The following is a 9,808-nucleotide window of genomic DNA, read 5'->3' on the forward strand; positions in this document are numbered from 1 at the left end:
ACCAGATACAGTCACACCAGATGTTATATATACGTCAGAACAATGTAGGTGTACTTGAAAATGGAAATCTTCCAAAACAGCGGTTGTAACAATCAATGTATTTTTTAAAGCTGGAACTTTACTTACAATGTCTTTCCAAGATATATATTTCAATGCAGGCCCAATCAAGAAGCTTGAGGGGAAAGTCAAAATAAATGGGCATCTCATCAACACTGCCAATATGGTTTAGCACTATATGGGCCAAAGTGGATTTGTTGTGCTGTTGCAAATGTCACTTACACTAAATGGCAAAGTGTCCCTGGGTTCGGTAACTAGCCATGCACTGACCAGCAGGTGTGGGGCAGGACACAGCTGGTGTCATGGCATTGAGCTGCACCAGCATATTGTGACAAGCATCCCCTTTACAGCATCGAGCCCAGGCTTGCACCATTACACTCTATCGCTCTTTGAAGAAATCAATCCTCCAAATTCTCTCTGTTGCTGTATCTGGAGCAAGTCAATTCTGATGTGTCGGCAGCTGGGCCAACACCTTGTAGATCGAGATGGCTGAAAATGCAGGCTAGACTAACGCAGACGGGCGTCAAGTACTGGAACAGGCTACGTAATTAATGCTATGAAGAAAAGTACGTAGCTGGATTAATACTTATCTTTAATCAATCATTGTGGTACATCGCTCTTGACTATACACAGGAGACTTTAATTACAATCACTGTAAGGCTAATGGCGCCTTGCTAGTTGGTAGCCATTAACTTAGCTGAAGGCTATTCTGTCTCTCGGCTAATGAGAGAGAAAGGCTACGTACATCTAGTCGCTAGCTAGGTCGTCCATACAACTGGGGCGAGTGCGTGTTCGTATCACGAGACCTGCCTTGTGGTGGCGCTAGGTCTGCGATCACAGTGGCGACACGCGGGTCCGACATGTACTAAATGGACCGCGGCCGATTTAATCTACCACCTAGCAAGTGTGGTGTCTGGCGGTGACACCACAAATTCTCTGCAGTTCATTGCAGGCCCATTTCATTAGTCTTTGACTCACATCTACAGGAGTCCCACTGTGACACTTCAACAGCTAAGCATCTTCCTCACAGGTGTTGACACTATTAGTATAGGTGTGCAGGTGGAAGCTTGGTAGGCACTACCAAAATGACGAGTTTCACTGTTGTGGATGTTCATTACGGTTTTATTGTATATGACCAAAAAGTTGCTACATCAACATCCCACCACGTCAGTTGCTAGCATTTGGTCTATGGAAACAAGTAGGGCTGAATCCACAGTAATATTCATATAGGTCAGGTTTTCCCTGGGTAGAATTTCAAACAGGAGGACAGATGGATAGAGTAAGCAACTAGTGGTTTTTAACACTGTCGTTACAGTAATGGGCACAAGCAACCAGAAGGATGGACCAGAGACGTGTGAGAGTCGCTGAGTATCAGATCCTGCACATGCAGTTCTAATTGCTGTGTGCCACTTAACCATCCCTGGTCATAACATGTGGAGCTGACAACTACCAGTAGTGCTAGTGTGAGCCTACCCATTGAAACTATTTGTTTCTGCCTGTGATCACTTCCTGAGGACAGTCATATGTAGGTTTCTCCATGTGGCATACGTTGAGCTCGCGTGATCCTGAAACCGTATGAACCAGCTTTGTAAGGCATACTGTGACTTGCCCAGCTTGACATTGCACCTTCAATCATACAAACTTCTACATGGAAGAAGATGACATAATATTCATTCCAGCATTCTCGTCAAGTCAGGGATATGTGCACACTGACCTGTACCTGCATACCATTCTAGGTGAAGTCTGCCATATGGTAATTCAAGTGCAGAGCCCTTCAAAAGTTGCTAGTAATTCTGTGGGTGCTGGCTGAACTTCCTGTACCCTCTGTAGACCTTTGAGTAACTGATCCGAGGGTAGAAGTACTGAGGTCAGGTGTCAAAATGTAGCATTGTCAAGTGCTCCTTGCAGTGTGGGAGCCTCAATACGTGCATCAGCGATGTAGTCTTGTGATTGTCAGCTGGCGGATAATAGCATTCAGATAGCCCTTAACTATGCTCGAGTCCTGATTTACCATGTCTTTAGTCTCCTGGATGTGGGACATAAGTATGGTGGCCAGGCTACTGAGCTGCTGAGTATTAATTGTATGTCTCTCAAGACCCGCTAGTTGCATGATGTTGAGTGCAACAGTACCTTGATTAGACACCACATTGGTCTACACATGTCACAGAATAGAGTTTACCTTTCTTAAGTCTTCTGCATCAACAGTACTGAAAACTGTCTTCAAAATCCAACACCCCCCCCCCCCCCGCTCCTCCATGTCTATTCACCCTCTTTTTTATTGCTATTGCTGCCTGACCTGAAGTATGAATTCTGAAGTCTCACAAAAACGCACCTGGGGGCATTCAGAAATAGATCAATAGCTGATATTTCCCTTGAGCGTTGTTTAGCAACAGTTTCTCTAGAATCGCAAGCTATAATTTTTTTGAGACATCATCCAACCAAAGTATATCATTTTTTACTGCTCATGCATGAAAGTCCATACACAATGTCCACGGATGATCGAAGAGTATCACAACCAATTGCTGAATGATCAGCACACTGCTATCCAAAGGCTGTACCTTAATGGACCCTACTACCCTATAACTGATCAACAGTTCCCAGACTGTCACCATAACGATGCCTCTTGCTCTCCCATTTTCCCTTGCCCAGTATTTGGTGGCCCAAAGTGATGTCACCTGCTGTCCCCTAAAGATTTATTATGAATCATGTCCAGGCCATGCATTAGATGGAAAGGAAATCCACAATTAGCTTGCTAGGTCACCATATGACCTTAGGGCATAAGGATAAACTGGAGTGATTGTAGGCGCAACTCATTTCTTTTGTTGGCTCTTACTTTTCTTCCCTCTCACCTCCCTCCTGCTTTGGAGGAAGCTGCTGGTAATTGAGGCAGGTCTTCCCACTCACCCTTAAATGGTCGGACTTCTCGCATGTACCACAGTTTACCAGATTGGTCATTTCAATTACCTGGTAAGGCCCTTGGTATAGTGTAATAAATTTCCTAGTTTTTGCTTTCGGAACATAGCAGTTGGTCAACATTACACATCGTCCAACATGGTATTTGAGCAATTTATCCTTCTCTTTTAGAGCCTGTTCCTGCCTCTCCAAGGCTTTCATATTTGCCTTTTTTTAACCTAGTGTCATCTCCACCTCAGTTCTCTTAGCAACATTTCACACCAATAACACGTCATCCCGATGGGCCGGTTTACATAATTCAAATGGGGAGGCCATTTTCTGACCATAAGGCATCTTGCACAATGATAATCTTGTACTCTGATGCACCTTTGAGCAATAGGCTGGTACCACATCTGGTAGTACAGCATCCTAGTAATTGCCCAAGCTACCATATCTGGTTTGGCACAGCAGCCATAGCCAAATAATGTCAAAGTGATCTATTGTAGTTAAGACACACAGATTCCCCACAAGTGTCAGTGTAAATGTTCCGAGGGTGTCCATACCAATTATCTGGAATGGGCTGTTGGCCTTTGGCCATCTATGTAATGCAATTTGTTGATGACTTAGCTTGGCTCTCTATACATAGGATACACAGTTTTTCACATATTGTTCTAGGTCTTGCTTGCACATTTTTCACCAATAATTTTCCACAACACAAAACTCAACACTATGTACCACTAAAATGGAGTTGTTGGCTGCCTCAAAATTTTGTTCCATGAACTCACCTGCACAGCTATAAACTGCATGCATTTTGTTTGTACAATGCTCCATCGCCAGCATAAAACCGGGCTTGTGTTGCAAACTGCTGTCAGTCTCGATCAGCTGACTGAGCCTTATGCCATTCTTTTACAGAAATACCAACATGTTCCACTGCATGTAACTTGAGACTTAATCCATCGGCATTGCTATGCGTCTTCTGGTGCAGTGTACTACTTCAAACTCAAACTCACTAAGCTATAAATGCTCATCATTTAAGTAGTTAGTCAGATCTTTAAGACCCAACAGCCATTTTAATGCTGTGTGATCTGTTATAAGTATGAAACACCTACCACACATGTATGTGGTACCATAAATCAAGCTGATCATCATCATCATCATCATCATCATCATCATCATCATCTCCTCCTCCTCCTCCTCTCTATTTGAGTATTTCTTTTCTACTTCATTTAGCTTTCTCAAAGCATCAGCTATAGGGCACTTTGTCCTATTTTCTGGTTTTACACGTACCTCAAGGTGGTATAACTGGCAGCTTAAGACAGTATAAACTGCTTTTGATAATCTGGCAAAGTGAGGACAGGTCCAAACGTCAACAAGTCTTTGAAGCACTCAAAGGATTGTTCACAATCCAGAGTCCATTGAAACTTTACTCCCTTTTTAAACAGATGTGTTAGAGGCCTTGATATATTCATTATTTATCAACTCCACATGTTTAGAAGACTTATTAGTAATGTATCAAAATGTGTACCTGATACCATACAATTTACATTATTGTATTTTGCAGTATCTGTTGTTTCACATTAACAGCTATTTGACACTTCTCTTCAGTTAAACTTCATCTGTAGCTCAATGGAAATGAGACTGTGGAGGTAATTTAACAATAATACAGAAAAATTCCACTCAACCACAACAGGGGTGAGCCAATTAGCTTTGAAATTGGTTAAAAAAATATATATTCATGTTTCACATATACTTCACATACAAGCCACATTAAAAAAAAAAAAAAAAAAAAAAAAAAAAAAAAAAAAAAAAACACGCTGTGATCCTCAAGGCACTGGACTAAGCAAGTTTTAATTTTTCCTATCAAACAAGTTAAGAACTAGTCGGTAATTGTGTTATTTGCTCCAAGTCAAAAATCTTGTGCCATTCTCTCTTTAAATAATTAATACCAATACAGACAATTTGGGAATAATTTTTGTAGCTCTTTGAAGTGTTGATACCACCTTTTCATCAATCTGATAATCCTGTAGTGTTTCTTTGACACCTTGATCAGTTTTTTTGTTTCACTGCCCACAGTTTGTTATCAAATAAATACTGTGCACCCACAAAAGACATAACATGATTCAACAGCAAGCAACAGCTTGCAGGTAGACTGAATATAGTACCAGAATGTGATTCCTGTAAGCCCCCTTTGCCGCTGCAACAACGTTTTTACTTGGATTCCACTGTACACAGCTGGCTGTTTCGTGGCTTTGCTTCTTTAATGAGACAAAGGAGCTCTGGACGATGCTGCCTTTTGGGTACATACCTTTAACACGTTGACTGCCACACACATAGCTACTGATGTTTCACCACCAGAAGAGAGGCCGAGCACATGGCATCAGGCTCTGCTGTGGCCACCGGTGGGCACATAGCATCAAGTGCGAGACTTTGCAGTAGCCACCAGCAGGCTCACAGTACTCAACATGTTAACTGACTGGAGAGAAACGAAGGAATCACAAGATAATCAAATACCCAAAATTATTTTATTCGAAATGACACTAGCTGTGGAAGCCTAAATACTTATAACACAAGAGACGAGTTTGTTCTGCCCTACAGCATACACCATCTGCTGCAGTGCTACCAAGATCTCTTACAACACTGCACTATGCAGCTGCACCCAAAGCAATACACGGCACTTCGAATCACACATAAAGAAAATGTAAAAACTTTGGTGTTTCTATAAAATATTTTGAAAGACTACATTTGGATGGCACAGTTTTCCAATCTTTTGTCAAATATAAAGTAATTTTAAGTCCATTAAAATGTTGATTTACAGGCGTAGCTGGTGATGTCATCACTACCACAACCATTTGGCAAGTGCAATTCATCTCTGGTTTTATGAAGGAGGACATAACAGACTTCTTTCCAAGCATTACGAAATGTCCTTAAGTATATCCATCCTACACCACAAACTACAGTAACTAATCTTAGCATGATTGTTATGTAATGAATTGTAAGTAATGTCAAATCCAACTCCCACATCAGGAAGTGATTGTTTGAAATTTCAGAGATGGTGGAACTGAAGTTATAGCTGTTTGTCTCAGCAAAAATATTTTGGCAATATAATATTAGATCTCAGCTGGCAGTGGCTGCTATTACATGAAATACACTGCACCTCTCTTATCTCTTCCTGAAATCTTAAAAATTATTTCCCCATACCTTAACTGTCATAGTGAAAATTTCTGCTGTCACAATTTTGTTTTAATCTTCTTTATAATAAGTTGGTAGTTATGTTCAAATGCCAGAAAGAGCTTTTAGAGCTGGCCTGAAGGCCATGGAAATATGGATTGTGCTTGTGAGGTAAGCCACCCACATCTAGACACTGAAATCATTTGAAATAATTAGTTGGCTGTACAGACTACCATTTCCTGTGTGTGGAGGCAGAACTGCATGACAAATGAAACCAAAGGAGCAAGTGTTCACTGGAGTGCAATTCATTATTCACTTCCTACTGAACATTGCCTGCAAGAGCAGTAGAGCATCAGAGGTCAATGATGGCAAATGAAAATACAGCTGCGTTGAGAAGGTTGCTCTGTCCACTACTCAGAATAGAGAGTTCACCTAGTAACATAAGGTTCTGATTCATGTGCAAACCTCCTGGCCTTCGGTTTCATTAAGGTAATATATATTGACACTCCCTCCGCCTTTTTTCTCCACACAATATGCAAAACAATTTAAGACACGCTGGACGAAAAACTTAGATCCTACAAATATCTGCACATAAACACAATGGGCACCATTTAATTCACACCATATCAACATGTATAATGCACCAGTTTTGAATGTCTGAAACATATCATTTATTTGCTGAAGTCAGTTTATTGGACTCTTGCCTTTTTATACGAATTCAGTGAATGTTGGCAGACTGATGAAATGAAATTTTTTTTTCAGAATGAGGAAAGATATGAAAGCACAAATTGAGACACGTATAGCTCATGCGAAGTGACATGACATTATGGCAAGACATTCACCTTCCCCAAGTGTCTCGCTGGGCTTGTGCATATTGACACATGTAGACATTCTTTGCCCACACCAGTTGGCAATGTGCACTGCTGACAGAATCGAGGCATGGACGCTGTAATCTTAAACGGTTTTACACAAACTACTCAGTAAAAAAAAATGATTTTTATGTTACTTATAGCTTTATATGTCTGCTTCATGGTGAAGTGCCCATCATCTTGCTAATCGTCATACTTATTGTAATACACGCATTCAAGTAAGACATTGAACAAAATTCAAGAAGTTTGCAATGAAAAATAGGAATACTTATGATTTTGCATCTGGTGCATATTACACCATGTTGTTTCGTATGAAATATAGCTAACACATTGAATTTTTCTTTATAGAATCAGGTGGTGGTCTCCATCTGTTTCTGATATTGAGAAAATGGATCACATGTAGCCCGTTCACTCCTGATCACACCGTGCGAAAATGAAATATTCACAACATCCCTCATAACTCCGAAACTGGTCGATATATCTAAACGAAATCTTGGCGAATGATAGCATAAGAGGAGAATATTTTGTCAAATAATTGACACACACAACTTTCTTACCTACAGTAATATAGTAGTAGTTATAATTATTATTTTATTTTTTCAATGTAGTTCTGTAATTTTTAAGAGCCATCAGTAGCTAGCTAAAAGAGATTTTCCTAGTATGAAAGTAAACATGAAATTTCTTCTCTTCTATTACTGCAGACAGACACAATTAGGTTTTCCATAAGCTACTTACTTCCCTGGTCACCAATTACTTATTTAATGAGACACCATTTCAGGATTCTATCACAATAGCTACAGCAAGGTGAGATTGTGCAAATTACACTGGGATTTGTCAGGAACAGCACAATTAAATACATAAACACAAAAAATGTAGCAGTTACTCATAAATGATGATGCTTCTTCGAATGAGAAAAGTTAAGAATTCAGACAAAAGTAAATCACCAATTATGTTGCAATTCTGACAGAATGCTCAGAACTCATCATATTTTCAATAGTGCAACACTGGAATGGAAACTTACCCAAGGTTTTTATTCCTGCTCTTCATCTGAGAAATATGAAAATAATGGTGATTGTGCCCTTCAGGGGGAGTGACACACACAAGCAAGATGCTGTTACTCATTTACAGCTTAACCAATTGACATTATGCGATTCGCAAATAGAAGAATTATCACTGAGATAAGTAAACAAATGATGCACTGCTCAACCAAACGACCAGTTTACTGACAACAGCTGAGAATAATTTGCACGAGCAGAACGTGCAAGCTAGCAAGGTGCGCTTTGTGATTGGAACATTTCACATTATTTGGAAAACATTATCATGAATGAAGGCCTGCCTTCCTCACCAACAATACTTTTCAACAAATTAAATATATCAAATATATCATATTGAGAATCTTTCTGCTGTTCCTAGCTTACAGGTCTGCAGCTCATGGTCTAGTGGCTAGTGTTGCTGCCTCTGAATCACGGGGTCCTGGGCTCGATTCCCCGCAGACTGGGTATTTGAATCATCATCATCTAGCTTACAGTGAAAATGTAATGTCCACATGCATGCAGTATAATGTCACTTATTATATCTACATCCAAGTAATCACAGTGAAATTTATAGACTCCAGATCTTGGATGCTTTTTACCAGAAGCAGAAATTCCCACTTTTCGAATTTCTGTAACATTGTACAGATATGCCAGAATAATAGGCAGCACGTAGACAACCTGGTTTCACTGTACTAAATACCTTAAATTTCCTGCTGTGCTGCTTGATTGCATGATTTATTTATAAGGATTCTTACTATTTCACTACCCTTACAATGAATCATCTGACCCTTCTTATGATGTGAAAACATTGTACAGGCAGTAGATACAATCCCAGTGGCTAATAGCTCACCAGTCATTTAATTGTGCATTGTTCTTGAGGAATGAAACAATGATGAAAGAAAACATAGAAACTATGTGGGCATAAACAACAGAAAAAATATAATGCACTAATGAAAACAACAAAGAGCTTAAATGGTGACAAAAGGAACACTATTCAATGACAATGAAGTTCAGTAGTGTGGCAATATTTTTTTGAGAGGTCAACACAATCACTGTCCGTATGAGCTGTGCAGAAGATAGCATATGGGAAGAGTGCTTTCCCACTCCATGCCTCACCTCTCATGCAGTGCTAGCATGGCGTGCAGTGTGCGAAACTGTGCCACAACCATGCCTTGTGACCTGGTTCAGGCATGTGTTGTCTCTATCACATCACATGCCAATTTGCGTGGTCCCACTTGAACTTGTTAAGTTACAAAAACATGCACTGCCCTGGGCCATGCCACACACGCTATCTGTGTCTCAATTTTCACCTAGCCTTAAAGAACACCTTTAAGAAAAATAAAGAAAGCTGCTTAAATATATGACATAATTTCACTTTATGTTTTTACTTTTAGTTTGAAAGGTACAGATCTCATTGCTGTGTCCATATGAACATCTACTCTCCTACCTCAGTCTTAACAGATGGTCCTTTCCATTGGCATAAAATAAAGTTTAATATAAATATGTCTTTCAATGCAAACATTTTATTACACTTCATCACTTATTGGTATCAAACGCAGTAACAAGTTAGTGTGCGTGTGCACCACACTCATGCACACATATATGCATGCAAACAGCTAACATCTACCTTTCGTATTTATCAAGAATTTATTAGTTATTTGCATGATAGTTTGTAAATGAATAGTTGACTAGTCTGACTTAGAAAACCCAACAGAATCACTGACAAACCACCAGTTTGCACACCCCGCCAGCTTGAGGGAATATGTATCTGCATTACACTAGTCAACA

This window comes from Schistocerca piceifrons, chromosome X, assembly GCF_021461385.2.
Source record: "Schistocerca piceifrons isolate TAMUIC-IGC-003096 chromosome X, iqSchPice1.1, whole genome shotgun sequence".
NCBI lineage: Eukaryota > Metazoa > Arthropoda > Insecta > Orthoptera > Acrididae > Schistocerca > Schistocerca piceifrons.